Raw genomic sequence first — 23,348 nt, 5'->3', positions numbered from 1 at the left:
AATTTTTGCACATTTGTATGACTGCATTGCATTTTCACTTATAGCTGCTGCTGTGCTCTCATAGGTGAGGTGATACATAAATATCACCTTTTCCTTAAAGACTACCCTCAAAGAAAATGCATTTATACTCTAAGCAGAGCCCTATAGTCCTGTCATTTCAGCCCCACTCTTTCCAGGGCAGCAGGCTGGTTGTGTGATAGAGAAGGTGGAGACTGGAAGCTGGCTCTGCTAAGCCTTGCCTAATGCAAACTGCTTTAGTATGCACATCACATCATGCCGGCTGTACTGCAGGGAGCAGGCAGTTATCGCACAAGCGTGCATCCTCAGAGCCAGGATAAACACTCCGTTACTCTCCCTCTAAACTGCTCTTCTGGGAGGGAGAGAAAATAAATAGGGAGCGAGAGAGGCATTTGAAGTAACCTTTCTAAGGAGGAGGCAGCAGCCAATAGAACCTTTCTTTCTTTTTTCTTTTTTTCTTTTTTTTTTTTTTTTTCCTCTCCCCACTTCTTACTAGAGAAATTCGTGTTACCTCAGCAATTAAGGAGAAGAGCCAGCATCTAGGGTTCCAGGCTGTGAGGGGGAGTAGCAACTTGTACCAGGTAGGAAGCCCTTTCAACATCCTTTTAAATCCATGCAGCTCAGTTACTACTTGCTATGTTGCTATACAGTGTCTGACTTGTGGAGACCTTGTGTCTGCCAGTCACCATTCCCCGAGTGAAAGAGACCTTGGGGAGCTTTAATTGCCAATGACCTTCAGGGTATTTCTTAGAAAGACACTGGTACTTAGTGCTGTAAAGTAAAGAAATCTATACTTTCATCTGATGGCTTAAAGTGTGCATTTAGCATCAGGATGCAGCTGGGTGGAACTGCAGCTGTTACCCATCTACAAAACCATGTCACAAATGAGTAAAAATTAGCCATTTTATAATAACTGAAGCAGCTGCTCTGCATTTTTAGCAACACGGCTGTATTACTTTCCAAAACTTATTACCATAAATTCTTTTTGTGTTGGAAAGTCAGCAGATATGCTTTGCCGTATTCAAAGTTATTTTGACAGTTATCTACTATATTTTCATAGTTACTTATGCATATTTTATTAAGACTTTTCTAAACTTTCCCGAGGCAGCTGTCTTGTGGCAGGTTAGCATTGCTGCTAACAAATAATTGATGTAATATTGTAGTGAGTGGTTACGATATTCACTTTACAGGGCTGCCTGCTGCAAGCCTGTGGGAACACAGGCACCTCCTGAGGTGTCTGAGGGCTGGGGTGGGATGGAGCCCGAGGTCACAAATGCTCATTTCTCCTGCCTTGGTACTACAGGACAGAGGGCAGAGTGAGGAGGAGGTGAAAGCTGGCATTGCCCTTTGTGACCCTGCTGTGCAGTGTTTTCCTCCTTGTGCTTTTATTTGTGTTCGCTCGCAGGAATGAATGGTTAGGTGACATCTCTTCCACCTCTGCAGTGTGTGCTGTGGCAGGGATGGGACCCAATACATTTATTAAAAACAGGAGCAGCAGTTCCATGAGTTCTGCATTGAGTCAGTCCTGTGAGGGTCACCGTGGTGTTTGTGAGACTCAGAGTTTCATTGTGGGATCACTGTAAGTTGTTGTCTTCTGAGTAGCTAAGGGAGTCTGAGGGAAACTTTTGCATTCTTTGACATTTTCTTCTACAGACCAGAATTGCCCAGACAAGGAATTCTTAAGGGTAAATATCTCTACGTATTTTTAACGTGTAAGCAGTGGAATCAGCAAGTATACCATGCCTAAGGATTCTGTTGCTTGCACAAATACCTGAAAATAATGTTCAAAATAGTCAGAGCTTAGGTACCACTGCTGTAATAAAAGAAAATACTGATAATAGCACAGCTCTCTCAATAGCCACACAACCTTTTCTTATATGTAATTGCTCTATGCAGAAATAGCTCCATATATTTTGTTTAAAGGTATCTTGTGACTCTTATCTGTAGGAAAAACTATTGAGGATGTCTAAATCCATAGCCTTTTTTTCTGATGAGCGTAATGAAAAAAACAATTCTTAGAAAATGAGAATTGTATCTGATAACTATAAAAGCTAAGAAGGTACAAAAGAAATAGCTTTGAAAATTACAGCTGTGAAATAGAGGTGAGATCTAGTCAGTGACCAGCACTGGTTCGAGGATCTGGCAGTAGGTGAGAACAGTTTTACCCTCTGTTTTATCTGTTCTGAGAAATTCAATGCTTCAGAAAATTCACACTTGGAAAGTACCAGTTCAATTAGCAACCTAGATGGGAAAGAAAATAGAATGGGAAAGTGATGTCTTGACTCCTTTAATTTCTCTTGATATATGAAATTTGAGATGATGAAAATTATACTCATGCCCTTCAGGTTGTTTTAACAGGTTGATCTAAAACTGAAGTGAATCATTACCTTGAAGAGAAAAAGGAGGTAACAAGTTGAACACATCAATGTATTTCAGTAGAGACTCATAAAATTCAGGTTTCTAGGAATATTTAAGGTGAATTACAGTTGGTGGGTTTGGGATTTATGGTTGTTTGTTTGTTTGTTTTTATTTGTTTGGGGTATTTTTTAAGCTCCAGTTCAAATGCTCACCCTAGGGATATGCAAAATTCTCAAACAATCTTAAAATTATTAATAGACTCAGGCCTTAAGTTCTGGACTGAAATGGCTAATTATTTATTAATGCAGTGTCACACCTTGTAGGTTTCTCTGAGAAAAAGGGATCACCAGGATTGTGCATTGGAATCTATAGGTTTCTTAGCTTGGTATTGCTTGCAGGTCGCTACATTTTTATGTAGTAAACCTCAGTTTACCCATAAATACAGGTGTTGGCAGCTGCCTATTTGGGGACATATTGCAGATAGGAGTTTTTCTGGATTGTCCTCACTCACACTAGTAGTGCTTTATGAAGATTTGCTTTTTTGTGACTCTAGTTCTCCTTGTAGCTTATGAACTTGGCTTTAATTATTTCTTATTACCTGTTGTTTACCCTACTAAAAATCTTCTGAACTACTGCTGCTTTCTTTATGACAATAAATCATGTTTTAAACGATAAAACAGATAGAAGAAATCTTTATGCTTCATCCCTACCCTGGAAGAGATTCCCCTTACTGCAGAGAGCTTACTGGGGATATTAAGGGATGGCCCTGACTATGGGGGAACCTGTTACCTTTGACAAGACCCTTCAGAGGCTCAGGAGTCACTGATAGCAAATCTATAATGTCTGTGTATCTAAACGTGGATTGGATTTACTCTCCCAGAAATCTTATGATTTCTCAGGAGAAATGGTGCAATTGGTTCCGTGTAGCTTTTTTAAAATATAAAACCAGACAAATCTGACTGCCCAGAGGTATCAAATCTGACTATCCAGAGGTATCAAACTTAGCTGACATTGCACTGTCATATTGCAATGTGTGGGTATTCCTTTACATTGGTGGCTTTCACCAAATCTCTCTATCAGCTCCCAGAACTGCTCTTTTAAGAGGGAAAGCTTGGACTCCTAGTGCCTGTGGAAATCACATGACAAAGTTTCAGATTTGTTGCAAGGGTCTTATCTCTTGATGTATGAAAGGAAAAGTCCCTCTCTACAGCTAATTGATGTTTCTTGGTGCTTTTTGACATTTTATTGTATCAAATAATTGGCCTGAGCTGCGAGTCTGATGTCAGTAAAGGGACTATCAAATGCAATGTATGACACTCTATGTGTTGATATAATTCTGTAGTACTGTGGGTCCCCAGAGTGGCCATTATCTTTTCATCTAGCTTTAGTTAATTTTAATAACTTCCTGGTATTTTTGGAAGCAAAACAGTAAACACACAGTCCCAGTAATGTGTGATGACTGCAAATTTATACATGAGGATTTCCAAACAACCTCACAGGTGGCAATTAGACTGAGCAGACATGTCAGCACTCAGGCTTGTCTTCCTTCTGTGAGTGTGAACAAGACTACAAGGCTAAATTTTTCTTTTTCCACTGTCAAGATATTGGGTAACATTTTTCCAAATGAATAGTTGAAGACAATCAGGGACTTTTGTACTTTGCTTTCGACGTGTGCAAGGGATTAGAATTAATGGCTGGACTCAGGGGATCAGGATTAATGGCAAGGCTGCCTACACTAACTAACCATTGGACTTCACTGCCAACTTTAAGAAAATTGTAAGTTACTTAACAGCACACAACTTTTAAGATTTATTTAAGGAATAATCCCCAAGAAGCCAATCATTACTAGCAATTAACTGTTGGTTTGTGGGTTGTTGGACCATTAATGTTCTGACAAACTGGCTGTTAACTACAGTAACAACAAATTCTGATGCATGTATTTGCTCTGACTGCGGGTTTTGTGTTATATAACTTTTTTATCTGCCCTAGACTTTTTTAACAGATAAGGAATCATTAAATAATTTATTCTCTGCTAGTGCCTTTTGATGCTATGTGGAAAGGCTGTGGTGTTGGAGCTGTATTTATCATAGCTATAAGGCTATCCTTCTGGCAGAATGTGAAAAATTTGTTATTTTTTGCCTGAGACTTTATTGCTGCTTTTAAAAAGACACTTAATGCAATACTTATGTTTAAATAATAATTTTAAACAAAATATATATCTGATTTTTTTATAACTTTTTTTTCCCTAAATGAAATTATAACAGCCCTGATCTGATTCAATTAGTCCTAGCAGCAGTGTTTAGCACAAGGAAGTTCTGATAAAGGTCATTTGTAGAATAAGCAGAATTGGAAAAAATAGCTTGTCATGTTTTTGCCTTCTTGATATCCTCAGCCTCATTTAGGGTTTAAAATGGAAAGCAAAACTGAATGGTGAGAGACACAGAAAATAAACTGGAAGCTGAAAAACTGCTATTTTAATGAGTTTGTTTAAAGTTCTGGCTTTATTTAATGTTGTATTCTATTTCATTGTTTAACTTTTCAGGGGTCAGAAAAATGAAAGAAGCAGGCTAGATATAAAATTATATCTTTTATAAAGTAGGACAGCTGTTTTATCTCTGTGGGCTTTGCTTGCTTGATCCAGGAATCACCACTAGCTTAGGGTGCAAGTGTGCATGTGTTGACTTTTCCTTAATGGAATTGAGGTGGGCAGCTCTACTAAGCCTGATTAGAACCATCACAAAATCTGCCATGCTACAATGAAATGTAGAGAGATGGATTTAGGTCAGTATTTAATGAGCCCCACATACAATACTGGCAGGAAAAAAAAAAGAAACCTCTTAAAAGTTAAAGTTAAATAAGTAATCTGAGTAATTTAAAATAAAAAAAACAACCCGGACACTGGCTTACATGATTCTTAGTCTGAAAATGATGCTATTTTTACAATCCAAAAGGAAATATTGCACAAGGATTTGTACAGTTCAGCCTCAGCAGGTTTGGCAGTGACACTGAGCAGTGAGGTGTGGTTGGTGCTGGGGAAGGGATGGACCCAGAGGGACCTGGGCAGGCCGGGCAGGGGGCTCTGTGCAAAGCTCAGCAGCCAGGCCATGGGTGGGCTGAGACAAGCACAGGCTCAGCCTGGCTGGAGAATGGCTGGAGAGCAGCCCTGAGCAGGAGGACTTGGGATGTAGGGGATGAGCAGCTCAGGGTGACCCAGCAGGGTGTGCCCACAGCCCAGGGTGACCCAGCAGTGGGTGCTCACAGCCCAGGGTGTGCTCACAGCTCAGAGTGACCCAGCAGTGGGTGCTCACAGCCCAGGGTGACCCAGCAGGGTGTGCTCACAGCCAGGAAAGCCAAACCAGCCCTGGGCTGCATCCAAAGGATGCTGAGGAGGGGACTGCCCCTCTCTGCTCTGCTGAGGGCCTGCCTGGAGCGCTGTGTCCACCCCAGGACACAACCACATGGACCTGCTGGACTGGGTCCACAGGGGGTTACAAAGATGCTCAGGGGTCTGGAGCAGCTCTCCTCTGAACACAGGGTGGGAAAGTTGGACTTGGTCAGCCTGAAGAAGAGAAGGGTCCAGGGATATCTCACTGCAGCCTTCCAGTGCCTAAAGGGGATACAAGAGAGCTGGAGAGGGACTTTTTATACAGGCATGGAGTGAGAGGAGAAGGGGCAATGGCTTTAAATTGATAGGGCAGATTTAGATGAGATGTCAGGAAGAAATTCTTCCCTGTGAGTGTGATGAGGCACAGGAAGAGGTTGCCCAGAGTAGCTGTGAATGCCCCATCCATGGAAGTGTTAAAGGCCAGGTTGGAGGGGGCTCCTGGTCTAGTGGAAGGTGTCCCTGCTCATGGCAGGGGGTTTGGAACCAGGTGATCTTCAAAGTCCTTTCTGACCCAAGCCATTCTATGATTCTATGAAAAATTAATCACTCTTTTTACAGTTCAAAAGCTCTTGTTTTTATATTTATTTTAAGCAACCAGGCAGTGCCAGGGTTGACAGCTGGTAAAATTTGTCAGGATTAAGGTTACTTATTGTAGAGCTGCAAGGGAGGCAGAAAGATGGGAGTGCAATTTTTATTATATTATGGTGCATTAGTTTGGTACAATAAATGCATCTCTGAAGTAGCTCTTTGGATAAAGCAACTTATTGTGGAAATTATGGGAGGTGGAGAGAAGGAGGATCACTGTGTTCAGCACCCTACCTAGCACAATGTGCAGCAATTTGAAGGTACCTGTAAAGAAGCAGAAGAAAGCAACACAAATTCTGAGAAAGAAATTACTTTTGTGAAGTGGCCATGCTGTTGGGTGTAGTTTCCTTCTGTGCTTTTTTCTTTTCACTTCAGTGTCAATCAGACTGGTACAAATCTCTTGGAGAAGACAGACATCATTCAAGAGAAGGAGTAAAGGTAAAACAGTTGTTCTTACAGACAACTTGTTCATTTTGTGATGTCCTTTCTTAAAATGACAGGCATTTAATTGAAATAGGTTTTCCTGGTATAAAATATATCCAAGCTGCTGACATGAGTGCTTTGTTGATTGTGAGGCATACCCCAGTGTTCCAGACTGGCTGTACCTTTATTTACATTTGCCAACAAAACACCTGCCAGATTTAACAGCAAATCACCACACAATATAATGGATCTTTAAGTCAGCAGAAATGAATGACAGGCTTCTGTGTTGTATTGCCAGGATGAAAGAATACTTGAGTTGGATAATAAAACACAAAAATGGTTTGCATAGAATAAAACTAATTTTGCCTTATTAATACTTTATCTGTAGACCTAGAAATCAGAGAATGGACATTATACAGCATATAGAAGTAAAGAAATTAGAACCCTCTTTCAAATGAATTGTGGCCTTTAAGTACTCAAATATTTGAAATTGATTGTTCTTTGGTATATTAATATCAATTTATCATCTAAGATCAACATTTTTTGTAAGGGAGCATAATTCAGGCAGAATGACAGATGAATTACATGTTGCACTGACATTGCACCCAAACAGCTCACTGTGATTTTACTGCAACAGAAACCAAAGGTCAGCTGCTCAAAGCTGAATTATCAGCTGTGTTGGGGCTCCAGCCCAGCATTCACCACTGGGAGCCCCTGCAGCCAGACAGAAGAACAGCTGCACTTGAGTCTTTCTCTGTTAACCAGGAGAATTGTCCCCATTTTTAGTTGAGTTTCCTAAGAAGCTCCTTACAAGGCAGCCTAAATGTGAGAGATCCCTGACTCTGAGGTCCGCGATCATGCCCTGTCCCTAGGCACAGCATTCCAGAGCTGCATTCCTTCCCTGGTATGGGCTGCACTGCAAACACCCAGGGCTTCCTGGCAGCTGAGCATTTGTCTTGATTCATAAGAAGACACTGAGCTTTTTAGGGCATTATTTAAAAAGAACTTGTTGGTACCCTTCCCTTCGAATGGCCCTTCAATGGCCCCAATACACTTCATGTTTTGAATTTGTAGCCTTAAGGAAGGCTCTGCCATTTTTTCCAGGTACTGAGACCAGTTTTAGGTGGGAGGTAAAGAATAAATCACAGCAATGGGAGAATGTCTTCTTTACATGCTGTGTCCTTGCATAACATGGTCTTTCTTAGTCTATCCATTTGGTATGATGCTGAAATTTCCTGATTTGTGCAAAAGGGATTTGGATACCTGCACCAAGGATTACACCACAGGAGACCTTCCCAGGTTGTTTTGCAAATAAGCCTGTGTTCTCTCCTATCCTTAGATGCTTATTCACAATTCTGCTGTACATGGCAATTTGCTTCCAAGCAATGTTAGTCCACATAGAAATCTGGAACTTGGCTAGTCATGGGGCTAGTGACAAAACCTGTCTTCCTCAGAACCCTTGTTTATATTTGAGGAGATAAAGAATAGTCCCTGTCACTTATGCCTGTGTTTCATTCTTTTTCTCCTTCCATTTTTTTCTTCATTTGCTCAAGTATAAAACCAAGGGAATGAGCTGACAGGAATTAGCTGAAATAGCCCAAGACACTAAAATTTTTTTACTGCCATAACTGCTGGCAATTTTGAAGAGAATTGCAATAGGACATGCACTCTGAGAGTTTGTTCCTCTTTCTGTAGTAAATTTGAATCATCTTTTTCTCTGTGTGACTTTCCTCTCTGAAATTCTATAAGACAATATGACAGGGAGCTGTAATGCTTAATTAATAAAAATCTAAATATGTAGTATTCTGCAGAGAGGTAAAAATGGGCTTTTGTCGGTCTCATAAAATTGCTTCAAGGCAATTCTTCCAATTATGTAATGAAAAATGTAACAAAGCCAGAGGAAGAAATTAAAAATTATAAAAAACTCTGTCCTTAATTTTAAGACTATTTTGATTTTCAGAAACTGTGCTCTCATTACAGTCTTTGGAATGAATGTCTTTAGATTTTGATGTGACACTGGGAGGGTTTTGCTTATTAGACTCAGGTGAGTGCTCCAGGAGGCTCTTGGAAAACCTCCAATTTTCCCACTTCACTATCAATTAATTACACTCTTGAAGTTCATGAAGTTTGCCTAATTATTTTGGAATGTTTTGGAGCTGCATTTACATTTTGAGCAGTGGCACAGTATATGAGGATAGAGCCCAGTGAATACCATGTGTTGCTGCCATCGTTAAACGTTCTGTAACATTGAAGAAAAGAGGTGTTAAGAATTGGTGCAAAGGTCTGCATGGGCTGCCTGCTGTACCTTGGCAAGGGTGATCTCTGCAGGTTCCAGGGGAAGAACAGTGCAGCTGTGTCCTCTGGCCTCACATAATTCATGTGGTCAGAAGGCGGAATGAAGGTGACACCCAAGTGAAATGTTGTGGGTTTCTAGAGGAAGAAGGATGCTGAGAGGCACAAGGGACAGGAAGAAAGGACTCTCACAAGGTGCTGGATTTTTGCTATGCAGCACATTGGAATACCTGTTCCCAAATGCAGTGTTTAGTGTAACAGCAGAAGGAAAATGTTTCACTAATATTTTCCTGCAGGATAGAAATGGACTTCTGAATTTCAAGAATTGTTTTGCTGCATAAATAAACCCAAGGGCAAAACTGACATGTAGTTTCTGTGCAGTTAAGAAGTAAAAGGATCCTTCTCCACTCTTCATTCTTTCTTTGACTATTGCTGGTGGTGTGGCTAATCTTTCTGAAGGCCTCATGTGTAGCAACTGCATTGTTTTCTAAGTATTTCTAAACTGTCTGGTAAAATACTATGAAAACAGTTATTTTGAAGATAGATCATCATTCAAACCTTTGAGATGGAAAACCCAAAAGCAGGAGGAAAAAACTCTAAAAAATAGATTTCTTTGTAGCACAGGTAGATTGATCATCAGAGATAGGCCAAGAACTTCATTTTCTTGGGGCTAGCACTGGTTTGTTCATCACTCAAGTTTATATTTCAATTTTCCAGTATCCTGGACCTAGCATACACATGTGTTTTTCTCTGAACTTGAGGAAGTTTCCAGTGCCACAAATTGATAATGGTTAGACTTGCCTTTAGAGACATATGGTTTTCCTTGTGGTAACTTTTTCATGATAAATGAAGTAGTTGCTCTATATCCAGTAAATATGTTCAGTCACCTGGGACATCTCCAGGTACAGGAACTGTTTAGTGTAGAGATATCACAACTGCAGTGCTGTGATGTTTTAAATACAATGAATTTGGTTTAGACCATGTGCTGTATGGTGATGTAAAAGATGCATAAAACTGAGAAATTTCACATCAGGAATTTCACATCAGGGATGTGAAAGATGCATAAAACAACTGATACCATGGATAAGTAAAGTGCCTGGATGTCTCTGAATACTCTGGTTGTTTTTCAGAGAGAAAGACAAAATATTCTGGAATTTTGCTTCAAGTACTTCAAAGTCATTGCAGTGGCACTATCCAGCACTGTAATCTGCCAGGGACACACTGAGGTTATGTCAAGTAGTGGGGCTACAAGTCAATCCCTCAGGAAATGCTCCTGGTATATCTTGTTTTAAAAATTTAGTAATTCCCTTGAAAAAATAAATTAGCAAAACCAATTTTTCTGAAGCCCAAAACCTTTGTGGGCCCTGTCACAGGGGGAGTTCAGAATTCCATATTGGAAGAGTAAAATGACCTTGAGGACTGCAGTAATACTATCTGAATGAAATTCAATAGGACAAAGTGCAAGATCATGCACAAAAACAATACAATTCTGTTATAAGCTAGGAGATTGTTAATTGGAAATGACAGAAGAGGAGAAAGTCATAGAATGACTGCAAGTCATCAGTGCAAAACATCAATGAATAGGACAAATACAATCTTACACTGTGCTGGATGAGATATTTGTGTTAGCAAAGGAAATAACAAACACCTGAACTAGGTCCCACCGAAACAATAATGTGGGATATTTGTAATCATTTTCTTTTTCTGATTTTAATTAAGGTGAATTCAAGCTGGAACTGGTGCAAAGAAATGAACCAGTTGAAATTCAGCTAGGATGTTCAGGAGAATTGGAAGTCTTATAAGAAGAGTCTGAGAGACTTTGTTGTGCTTAGTCCAACCAGATAAGCTTATCAGAAGTTGAACAATAAATTGAGAAAAATCATGTAAATATATATAGGTTGGAGATAAGTGTGTCCAGCTTTCAGAGGTGTGAGATTTTGGACCCAATTTTAATGGTGATCAAAACCCCCCACAAACTACCAGCCTTTGAGCTAAGATCCTTTTGTCTTAGAGGAGAAAATCTAGCCTGCCTGCTAGTGACTGAAGGGAACAAGAAAGCAATAATTTCCATCGCTTCTAAGCATTTATAAGGAAAAGCCAATATTGAAATCAGTTCTATAATTCAGGTACTGCTGGGTTCATGTGTGGTTCAACCTCTGTTTATTTGGATTGTATTGGAGATGGAAGAAATCAGCCTAAGTCATAAACTGCCAGAATGGTGTTGTCAGACTGGGAAGAGCCACAGTGTTATAATGGCATTGATAATGCAGCTTATGCTCACTGACATAATTCTGTTTCTGTTCTCTCTGTAAGGACACATCCTACAAATACCTTCCTGGATATTTGCTCCGCTGAAATATTGCATTCCAATCTACTTTTAATCTCATTTTTCTAAATTCCAATGGCTTAGATCTGACTGGACCCCATGCTGATCACAAATAGAGCAAAGAAAGGCTTGAACTCCTGTCATGCAAACAGTTTTTTCTTGAGAATTTGCCTTAATGGTATTAATGAACTCCCATAAAATTACCATCTCTGCCATCCTGCTGATCAGAAATTCTAGCTTTGCAGGTGTTGGGTGTTTTGCATTTTTTTTTCTTGTTTTTTTTTTCCTCATAATGAGCTGACACTAATTTTTTGCTGTTCTTGGCATTAGCCACTTCTTCCTTGCTGAGCTGAACTGGGACTTTGAAAAACAACATCTCTTCTCTGGTGTGGGAAATCAGTGGGCATGAAATAGGAGGAACTGCTTCCTTTGAAGTCCATTCAGTATGGCTATGGAGAGCTATTTTGGAGAAAAGGGAAAGAGTGAAAAATATATGTGACATACACAACAGAGACTAGGATGAAGAGAAAAACCATGAAGACAGAAAGGCTCACAATGAAAAACAGGGAAGAGGAGCAGAAATATTGATAAAAGCAAGACCAACATAAGTATGGCAAATTACCCCTTTTAACTATTTATTTAGGCTGAGAAGAATTGCCACGAGTCAAGTCACATCAATTTCAATTTGTACTGCAAAGTTTATAGTAGAGCTAAATGTTGTATAGCTGAAAGTGTCTGTCAGCCTCCTCCTAAGCAGTGTCCAGTGCTATTGCTGCATTGAAGGAGGCTCAAATCGTTCACCCTTGTTTAAGGCTGTCTTTAAACCCAGCCTGAAGATCCTGCAGCCCAAAGCCTGGTCTGCATGGCTGTTCTGTCACCCCAGAGGTGTCATCTTTTTGTAGCCATTTCCAGTTTTTCCATGATGGCTTCACAACCAAGGGTAATCTAGGCTGGGAGTAGCCATCTCTCCAGGAGAGTCTCCCAGGAGAGAAGAACCCTTCCCCAGCTGATAGACTCACTTGCAGGGGTGTTGTGCCACTGGAGTGAGAAAAGGTGCCCAGGAATGCTGCCAGGACAGTGAGCCCTCAAGGACAAACTCCTGGAGTCAGGAGTTTGTGAGCTCATGACACACTGAGCTCTTGTGTCATGCTATAAAATTATCCTTTTCCTTCCCAAGTTTTCACATTGGGATCGACATCTCTGCAAGCTCAGTCACCTTGGGAGAACCCAAATCTTTTTCTTATAGAATACTTACTGTATCTGATCCTTCTGTGTGCACACTTACAGGCTGTAGCAGTAGAAATTCTACAGTGAAATCAGTTGAGAAATTCTACAATGCCTGAGGGTACTGGAGCAGCTCTGAGAGCAGATAATAACTGAAGTTCCTCAAACACTGTCAAATGGTAATTGTGGGCTCAAATTGCAGCTTTATTGTCACAAAGTAGAATTGCTGGGAGGGAATTCCTAGAACCACCATGCCCATGTACAGAATCTTCTTTTTTCTTCCCCCTAACTTGAGTTTTTGTTGGATTATATCTTCTTTACCTTCAATATTAACACTTGTTTATCTTTTGATTTTGTTGCTGAACTGCTGGTTGTACCTAGTTAATGGGGAGCACTTAGGCAGGCAATGACGAGCAGCCAAGGTGTTTTCTTTTAGACTGTGTTTGAAGGTGATCATGAAGTAACTTTTAACAAGAAATAGTCTTATTCCAAAATAATGCTCCATTTTGCTGCTTTCAAATTTGTTCTTACGTTGACTGTATATGTTCTTTTCAAAATGGAAGTCAGAGAAATACTCTGCATACTTTCTAAGCTAGTCAGTCCCTGTGATGATTAGACAATTCCTGCTTCAGTGAAAAGTAATTAATTCTCCTCAGAAGGTGAAATAATCTCTCTGCCACAGAATCAAAGGCTGATAGAGAACCAAAACCAACCCCCACACCCCTAAGTGTGCTCTCAGAACACAGGTATTGCCAGGATAGACTTGCTTTTGTTGGCAGTTTTAATACCTAAAAAGAGGTAGCAAGTAAGAGATATCGTGAGTTTGGGGAGAAATATTAGAATAAGATACTCATTTTAAACTGCAAATTCAAATATTCCTTGAAGCTTGAAAACTCAACTTTTTTATAGCATAATGTAGAGAATGACTGCATGATGTAGAAAAATGAAGCACTGTGATAGATTGATTAGGAGATATGTACTTCTAGCACATTTGCTATCAGAAAAATGCATGATTACATGAAGACTGAAGTATTAGAAATGACTCTTCATATCCATCACCTCAGAGCATTCAAAAATCTCTGCCTATGCTTCATAAAGAGTTTCAGTTCTTGAATCACACAGCTGACAAACTTTCACATAAATTTATCTCATGGAGTATTGCTTGAATTGATTTAGGATAAGCTGTCTTACTTCAGAGAGACACGGGTCTTAACCTGTGCTTTTTGAAGTAATTACTGTAGCTGCAGGTGTGAAGAATACAATAGTTGTGTTAAAATGTGACAGTTTTATAAGCCACAGTTATTGTGAACATGGAAGAACATTAAGTCCAAAGACACGGTTTGGAAGTTTTGTTGAGAGCACTGCATAATATGAAGCTGTGCCAGTCTCACTTTGCACTGTCTTCAGTCTTTCTGGAGCTAGAATAGGCTCCTGTTGGGAGACATTGGTCACAGTCACAGATTAAGTAGTGGAAAACATCTGTGTTGGGTTCACACCAGACTCCAGGAGCTGCTGGTGCTGAACACTCATGCTACAGAACTGCAGGCAAAGAGATAAAGTGAGTGATTATTCCAACTGCAGCCAAGTGCCAATATACCTTATAATTACTTTGAATCTTTTCAGACACATTAAAAATACATTCAGTAGAGCCAGCTTCTTGCATTTTTTGTTAAGGTACATGAACTTGCTGATGAGAACACAATGCAGAATGGAGATGAATGAAGAAAAGGTGAGAACAAACATCCTGACAGCAGCCAGGTGTTACTTGGGCTTTTCAAAGAGAACTTTCCTTGACCCTCTTAGAGCACATGGCTTATTACTGAAAGTGTCAAACACTTTGTTATCTCTGTTCAGCAGCACTGTGCATCAGGCCATTTATTCATGACTTGGAGTGCTGCTCTTATTATAGAATCATAAAATATTCTGAGTTGGAAGGAATCCACAAGGACCATTGAGTCCAACTCCTGGCCCTGCACCAGACAAAGCCAAAAATCCCACCATGTGATTCTTATTGCTGTACTGCAGCTGAGTGCTTGCAGGGTTGTGACAACAGTGAGCTGTAGCCCCACAGTTTAATGTTATCTCTGGCAGTTTCTTTCATGCTCTCATGAAAACCAAGGTCTGATGCTGCCCTGAAGCGGGGAGGGGGCAATTCCTGCTGCAGAAACTGCTACTGCACCCTGAACCCCACTTTTTGCTCTTCTCCTCTGTCACAGTTAGTGCTCTTACTACAATAGCATTTGTGGCATCTGCTCCTGCCACACTGACTCACCTTGGAGAGAAAATGAATCAGAATAGCACATTGCTGGTGGCAGGGAGGAGAGCAGCAATTCTCAGCTTTACTTCTCTTTGTTTCTCATTGAGCCCTTTTTTTTCATTTCTTAACTCTAGTAAGCATTCTCCATATGTGTTTAGTATTTTCACATATGTTTCTGTGTATATTTAATTGTCTACAGTAGACTCTTCCCATCTTGTCTTCCGGCTTCTTGTGTCAACTGTCTGTTTAGATTTTAAGCTATTTGAAAAGAGCCATTTCTTTGTGTATTTCTATGCAGTAAGATACAACCCTGCAGTTATTTGGTTAATTGGCTCTGAGTAATCTTGCCATATAAAAAGTATAACTACTGATAGTACTCAGATTTTGGTAGTTTTTTAAATGGCAATGTCTGTGCAGGAAAAAATGACAGGCTCATATCAATAACCACTTTTCTTAATGTGCCTTTGTAGATTCCTACAACTCAGAGAGAAGAAATCTGCCAGTAGATAGCAGTGTAACTGTAGTATCTCTGTTGGCATTTTAATGAGCCTATTTTTGTGCTAGCTGTAAAATCTCATGGTTTGTGCTATTGGAAAGATTTTAAGGCTATTCTGTATAGAGAACTCGAGCTTTATGAAGATAAAAAGATAGAAAGTAGGAATACTTCCTTTCTGAAGCATACTCTGCAAAGGCTTGTGATATACGAAGGCTTGTCCAGAGCACTGTGTAAATGATTTGCTGGTAAAGGCTGGGTCTTTGTACCAATGTTCTATTCTTTTAGAATACTCAGTTTAGCTTCAGGAATTCTTCATTACTCTTTGATGTTTATCTTAGTGATTTGCAGTCATTTCCAGTGTAAAGTGTTGGTACAATTCGTTTTTGGTTAATGATGATGATTTTGCCAGTAAGTAAATGATATAAAGTATGCCTTAATCTTCTAGGCTTGTATTACTTTGCCACCATTTACTGTTTGGTTGGTTTTTTTTAAATTGAAAACCAAAGGACACTTTTTTTGTTTAGTATTTGCTGTGGTTTTTAGGTCCTGTTTTTAATATCTAGGTCTTGAGTGGTTGGACTTGTAGCATTTGTAATTACGGTCAGAACAGCAATAACACAAACACCATGGGAAATGAAAGTTTTCTTAGTAAGTTTGTACTTCATAAAAGTTGCTCTTTCTACAGTTAGCACGTGCTATCTTGAAAATACGTTAGTGTTAGAGACCTTTCAGAGACAAGATTATGTACTTTCCCTGAGAACTGCTGCTATGAGGTGTTGAAGATAAATGTGAATCTGTCTTCCTGTCCTTTTTCATGACAGCAGCAACAGGAAAGCGCCAATCAGTTGCTTAATGAATCCGTGTGATAACTTCATGACTCTTCATTTCCTTCCACTCTGCTTTTGGCAGTTCTAAAGATGTTAATCTCTCCACATTTGCACGGGAGAGGTCTGCATTTGAGAGAGGTCTTCACATGCTCTACCTACAAAAGACCGGTGTGTCAAAAGGCACCACTGTTGATCTCATCTGCCTTTCATTAATTCCCCTTGTCTTTCCCAGGCAGCTGTCACCCCTGCCTTTCAGAACCTACCACTAAATGACATTTTGGGCGTGATAACATCTCCATCATCCCTGTCTCTGCTGAACTCTTTGTACATCCTCTGTGCTGGTCACACTTCAAAGCCACATTCTCTATTTGTTCTCCTGCACAGTTTTCACTGTTGTCTATGTGAGGTGTTGGAAGATGAGTCCCTGAGGATAAACCCCTGAGCTTGGGCAACATAAATACCCTAGCTTCTAATTCTGTAGTTTTGACTGTATTTTGTTTTCACTTCTGCCTTTATTTTGTTTCCAGTTTCAGTTTTGTTTTAGTTCACTTGAAGGTTGCAGTGATATGACACAAAACACTCTTCAGCTGTACTTCAGGATTAAAATGTAGCCTAATTTGGTGAAAACGCTTTTGTCTTTCCGTTTGTGGCACCAGGTTTTCTTCATGTTTTGGCAAGACTTCTTGTGGGCAGAAATATTGCATTGCTTAGGAAATGCTTTTAATGGTTTGGTTTAAATAAGGACAATTTCACTATCTTGAAATTAAATACATGAAAATAATCCTCATTTTTTGTCTTCCTAAAAATAAATAGTTTGGGATATTTCTATTTATAAACTGCGTAGTGTTTAATGGTATTAGAGAGGACATGAGTACTGAAGTTGGCAAACCACCCTTTTTCATAGTTGATTTTGTTTGAGGTTTTTAAATATTTTTTATTATATTCGTGATTGTTATGCTACTTCATTTTCATAATTGGTCTATTATTGCAATGAGTCACACCCACCCATAGTGCATAGATGTGATGAATGTTTGCTCTATAGAGAAAATAAAGTAGAAATTAAAATTTCTAAGGATCTTGCTGATATTTTCTTTTTTTTTTTTGCATATGTAAACTATCATGCTTTTTAATTTTTGAACTCATTTGAACAAAAAGTATGGGTAATATTTTAAGCCTATTATGCTTTCTACATAAAACCAGAGCAAAACTAATTATTCTTTTCCTGCGTGATATTGCCATCAATCTTATGAGGAGAAACAGTTTCTGCACTATCAGGCTTTTTTTTTTTTTTTTGCTAGGCCATTGCTTAAATGCAAAGTGTGTCACTTTATTATATCACAGTGCATATTTCCATGATCCGGGTGGCACGGTTATAGCACTGTTGATCTTACTGTAGTGCTGTGAAATGAATAAGTAAGGGCTGACAACTGGCAGGGAAATCGATCCAGGCTCCGCTAAGGTGGAGCTCATTATTGTGGGATACAGCAGGCCAGCACTGGCTGTCAGGAGCAGGAGCCTCTCAAATGCTGCCAAGGTCAAACCCAGCACAGTAACGAGGGTTTGAGTGAGAAACCCTGCACGGTGCAGTCACACTGGTGCAGGGCAGATCATTTCCAGTTCTCTGGGGAGCCAGAGCTTGCAGGGTGTAGCTGTGGGGTGCAGCTGCAGAGCCAGTCTGCTCCCAGAGCCCAGTGGGCTCCAGAGGATGGCTGGGGAGAGGTGCTGTGCTCAGCAGGGCTGACAGCTTGTCCCTCTCCTCCCCTCTTTGGCAGGCTGGGCACCTTGACCTTCTCCCAGTTCAGCTCCCTGCTTGGAGTGCTCGATCTCAAATCTGTGTGAGTGGAGGGCCCTTTGGCTGCTCCTCTGCTCAGGTGGAGGCCAGAGAGGCTGGACATGTCCTGACCCTGACCCCCATGGCCAGAGAGGCTGGATGTGTACTGACTCCCATGGACAGAGAGGCTGGACATGTCCTGACCCTGATCCCCATGGCCAGAGAGGCTGGATGTGTCCTGACTCCTGTGGCACTGTGAGGCTGGCCAGGGTTATCAGCTGAAGAGTGAGGTCTGTGCACAAAAAAAAGTGAGAGAGTTGTGTGGAACGTTGGAGTGTTAAATAAATGTGGCAGCCCATTTTGGCTGGGCCTTGGTATGAGGTTGTTACAGCACTGTCACTGTCCTGTTCACCGTGGTCAAGCACAGAAGGCCTTGTTTGAAATGTGTAAAAATATACCAAATAGCTTGATGAAATGTTTAATGATTCACTAATGGTTTAAAAGGACATTGGAAGTACCCTGCAGAGGCACTACATTTAAAATAGGATAATTTTTAGAGTAACATTTAATGGGCTTGGAGAAATAAAGAGTAATTTTAGTTGAAGATGTACTGTAATTTTCATAGTTTGGACAATAAACACAGCACTGACTACAACAGCAGTAAAAGCCTAGTTAAAATTATGTCAGGGTTCATCTTCTGCCAGCAAATGCTGTAGCCCAATCTACAAAACCAAAATACTATGTCAAATAATAAATAAAATAGAACAAAACAGCTTACAATCACAAGACGATTATGTTCTTAATGCCTTAAGAATGGATAAATGTACTATTTTCTGCACTTGTACTCCTTGATACGTGAATGAAAATACATATAAAGCAGTCCATGCATGAAAATGTCATGTTAATTCATAATATAAATACTGAATTCAAATGCAGTATCACCTAAATTTAATCCATTCTTTGTAAACACTGTAATACACACACACAACACAGATACTGCAATCCAGCTTCTGACAGCTGCTTTTACTACCTTCTATAATCTATGAATTATTTGCAAGATGATTGAAGCATGATTGAATTGGGAAGCTATTTCTATTTTGTATAGGTCAGTGTTTTTGAAATACTTATTTTGGAGCAAAATGTTAAGAATACCATGAACATATCATGTTGCTTACACTTAAATGCTCGAGATACATGGATCACCTAATTGTTTTTGCTTTACAGTAAAGCTCAGCTCTGTAGTCAAAGGATTACTTTCTTTAGGCACTAGGGAGCAACAGTTCTTCACTTTTCTGTTATCCATATTTTCTGCTCTTTCTGACTTCTCTAAGCAGCAGTTATCAACACATGGAACCAATCCTGGGGTTTTCCACATCTGTTGCTTAGTTTAAGGCAAATGTCCCAAATACTACGCAAATTTTTTGTGGTTGTTGTTATTTCAGGAGCATCATAGTTGTTTAAAAAGGGGGAAAAAAATCTTCCCTCAGAATGGCAAAAAGTGAAGCAACCAAATACCAAATGGTGCAAATAAAGCCTGTGGTTTTCAGACAGGTATTTAATGTGTTTTATCCCTGACAACACTGTGAAGCTCTTGTAGATGCTGTTAAAGACCAGTGGAATTCCTTTCAGCCCTCTGTACCAACTGCCTCAAGCTGTTGAACTGACAGTGCCCAGGGTGTGCATGTATGCACAATGAATGTACAATTTGGATTATAGGGATGAGGTGGAAAAAATGACAAGTGTCAAGCAATAATCTCAATTTTTTTTTTTTTTGCAATGGAGCAATGGGTGAATAGCATGAATGCACCTCAGCTCTTTTAAATTGACTTGAAAGTTGACTGAAGCATAGTAATGAATAAAGAATATTGCCAATTTTGACTTCTGTAGTGTTGTACGTGATGAGCTGAGTATGTGATACTCATAAGCTTAGCATATGAATTTTTTTCCAACTTTTCCTGGTAGTATCTCAGAATTTTAGAAGCACCCCAGAATGTCTCTCTCAAATAGGTTGGATTTCAGAATTCACCTAAAGGCATGTGACTCAAGGCTGCTCTGTCCCTGCATTTTCCCAGGTGTCCTCTCTGCTTTTGTCCTTTTCTCCTCTGCCCACACTGCTGGCCCATCAGCTCTGAGATGATTGAGGTAATCTTCTATTGAGAATTCCAGCCACTGAATGAAACAATTGCCAATGCTCCCTAGTTTATCTTATGAGCACAAATTTCACTGCACACTTAGTGGCCTGTGAGCATTAAATAATATGCAGTCAAGCAGCTTGTCAGGCCATATCATTACTGTATTTGTAGCATGCTCTGCAAAGCGAGCACTGTGCCATCACTGAGCTGCTCAAGGAAACAGTTAATAGGGTCATTGCCTCATTTATCTGGAAGGAAGAGTAAAACTGATGGGTAGGGCATTGACCTACTGTGGAGGTTAAAAAATAAGTTGAAGTATCTGTCCATTTAAGGTGTGCTATAGCACTAGGTAATGCAGAAGAATGGATAACTGATTTGTAATTATACTGAAGTATTTCACTAGAAGGACCATATTCCTTTAAACTATTTTCCTGTTATCTGTGTGACACACATCTTGACAAAATATTCAGTCTAGAGGACTGTGTGGACAACTTGACATATTGCCTTCAAACTCTCGCTACTTTTGGTACATTTATGCTGGCAGTGTACAATTTGGTTTCTAGATTTTCATGCCAAATAGCAGATCTCTTTGATTCATGGCTGTCAGAAGCACACATTAGAAACTGCTTTGAGGAGTTGTATTTGGAAGTGTGAGATGACAGCGTGCTGGTTATTTTTAAGCATTAATCAGTTTATACATAGTGGAAGTGATTAGGAATACTTCTGCTTTTTCTTGTCTGCTTGCTTACGCATCCCTTTCTTCTTCCAAAGTTTTGTCAGTGGTTGTCACTCAATCAGATTTTCTGTGCTTTCACTTTGTCATTCTTGTTATTCAGTGCCATAACCTCCAACTTGTAGATATTATTCTCAGGCATTTTTCCTAGTTTCCTTCCAGAATTGCAGATGGAAAGATAGTTGTACAGAATATTGGCTTACACTAGGTATTTGCCAACTATAATTGCACGCATGAATTAAGAGTCTTGACTACACATATAACTGCAGAGAAATTGTAGATGAAGTAGTTATACTTCAGTTTGACTCTTAATCCAGTTCATTTCACACTTGCTATTTTCATTTAACATGGAATAAACTTATTTATATGCCTACACACTTGTCTACTCAAACTTGCTGGTATTGCCACACTTGACATGCTAAATCTAATTTGATTATATTAGCGATAAAGAGTTTTGAGAATGTCTATTTCAAAATACATTCATGTTTTTAAAAAGTAGTAAGAAATAAGTAGGATTGATATTTTAAAATGGAAGACCTATTTATCTTGTGAGTCAGAAATACAATGAATTAAACAGAACTAATGGGATAGGTACCCATGGCTGTTGAAATTAGATGCAGCTCTTTAGAACCCTGCCAAAGAGGTAAAGCCACCCTTATAGGTTAACTGTGTGTTATAATTTATGAATTCCTAATCAGTTAGACTCCAAGTCTCCCTGATTCAGGGTCAATTTAAGCATGCAGTCATTTGGTTTACTGAGGTTAATGGTCCATAGTGGAGGTCCCAGTTTAGCATGTCATAGTCTCCTTGGGGTCTTTGTTCCCACTACCCCTGTGTGATGTTTTTAGGTTTTTTCAGGGGCTTTTTTGGCCAAATGACTTTGCTACCTGAATGTAATTCATTTGAAAATACAACCTTACCTGTGAAATAATTACTACTTTAATTCTAAAGCAAACCAAGGTAACCAAAGCAAATTTGTAATTACTTTTGAGTTCTATTAAAAACTCATGACCTCCATGGACTACATTCTTAAGTCTTTTTACCAAGACAGATGTCATGTTTTCCTAATAACTACTGACAACAAATGACATTTAGACACTATACCTTGTTAGGAGATGACATGGCTGCCAAAAGGGCTTTGCTCTTATATAAAGGTGTGCTAGTGGGAGTATTTTTGCACTATGTTTCCTGATCTTTAAGAACTTCAGGGTAATTATGTCCACTTAGACATTTGAGAAGTACCTATTAAACTTTATTCAAATGCAGCCCAAACATGTTTTTCCAAAGTGTCCTTCTTAAAACAACTTGCACTGCTCGCACTGTATGGACTGGTTCTGTTTTCAGAAAGCTCTTTAGAGGGGGCAGCTGCCAGATCCATTATATAGCTGAAATGTCATTAAAGTAATAGAAGCAGGGAAGGAAACCACATATTAGCTACGTATTATCCTGCATTGCCACTGGGCCTAGTAATTATTCTGTTTTAATGTGAGAGTTTAAATTAAAAATCTGTTAGAAAGCATTGTGCTGTATTTGTATCAGAGCTTCAAAGTCTGCCTTTTTATCAACACTTATTTCTGATGGTTTTTATCCTCTTTCATCTTTTTTTGAAACAAAGGTGTTTTGAAGTATAAGACAGGTAAAGTATCTTTTGCAATGGATTCATGAAAAGGAAGTTGAATGAGAGGAGATCTATAAGGTAGCTGAAATGCAGCAAAGGAGCATTTGAAAGAATTAAATGGAAAATTATAATGGAATTGTGCCAAATGACAGGCAAAAATAGATTTTTTTTTGCTTGGTTTACATATCAGAAACCAAGACAAGGTAACATACTGCATTTTTACTATTTGTACAAATTGTGTTCAAACATCAGTTAATCTTCAAGACTCTTGACTGTACAGCCATAAACTCAGGCCTGAGAAAGACCTCCACAGATTCAAAAATTCTTTTTCTGCTTCATGGTAGTCAAGAGTTTTTGACTTACAGAGGATATTTCATTGACTAAAGAGTTTAAAGAGATGGAAGCATTCCATTAGTTCTCATTAAGGGTTATGATAACTGTTATACATATCTGTATGGATATCAAGATCTCTTCTTTGCCACTGCATCATTCTGTGCATCACCCTTGATTAAAGTCTCAGTGTGGTTCTCTTCAAGCACATGAGCTCCTACAGCTCTGCTGTGCCCCAAATGAGGGACAGCTCTGAGCTCACTTCATAGCCAGTGCCTCCCCAAGCTGGGGACACATGCTCTATGCCCTCAGGTATTCCCAGCTCCACCTTTGCTTCAGTTGGCTATTTAGGGAAACGAGAGATTGTTTTATACTTTATTCTGACATTTTTACTATTTTCTTTCTACTTAATTTGAGGAACAGGGAAAGCTTCTCTAACTGAACTTATGAACAACTGTGAAAAGTTTGGCTGGCTCCGTCATAAGCTGGGAACAGGCCATTCATTGTGGAAGTGCATAATACTCAGCAGGATATCTGCAAGAAAATACATTTGTGGCAGTATTCCTCTAAACC

The 23,348-nt window shown here is 39.5% G+C and overlaps 1 protein-coding gene across 1 annotated transcript in view; it reads left to right on the top strand.

Moving 5' to 3' along the window:
* The first annotated feature begins 290 nt into the window (after positions 1-290).
* Positions 291-23,348, top strand: part of TENM1 (teneurin transmembrane protein 1) — a 775,104-nt gene continuing 752,046 nt past the window's right edge. Inside the window, exon 1 of the mRNA XM_071442431.1 lies at positions 291-599. The gene's annotated coding sequence lies outside the window, so the exon portion shown is untranslated. The remainder of the gene's footprint in view (positions 600-23,348) is intronic.

Source organism: Agelaius tricolor, unplaced genomic scaffold, assembly GCF_023055355.1.
Source record: "Agelaius tricolor isolate 1412-34295 unplaced genomic scaffold, bAgeTri1.0.p SCAF_17, whole genome shotgun sequence".
NCBI lineage: Eukaryota > Metazoa > Chordata > Aves > Passeriformes > Icteridae > Agelaius > Agelaius tricolor.
This window is presented reverse-complemented; position numbering and strand designations above follow the sequence as displayed.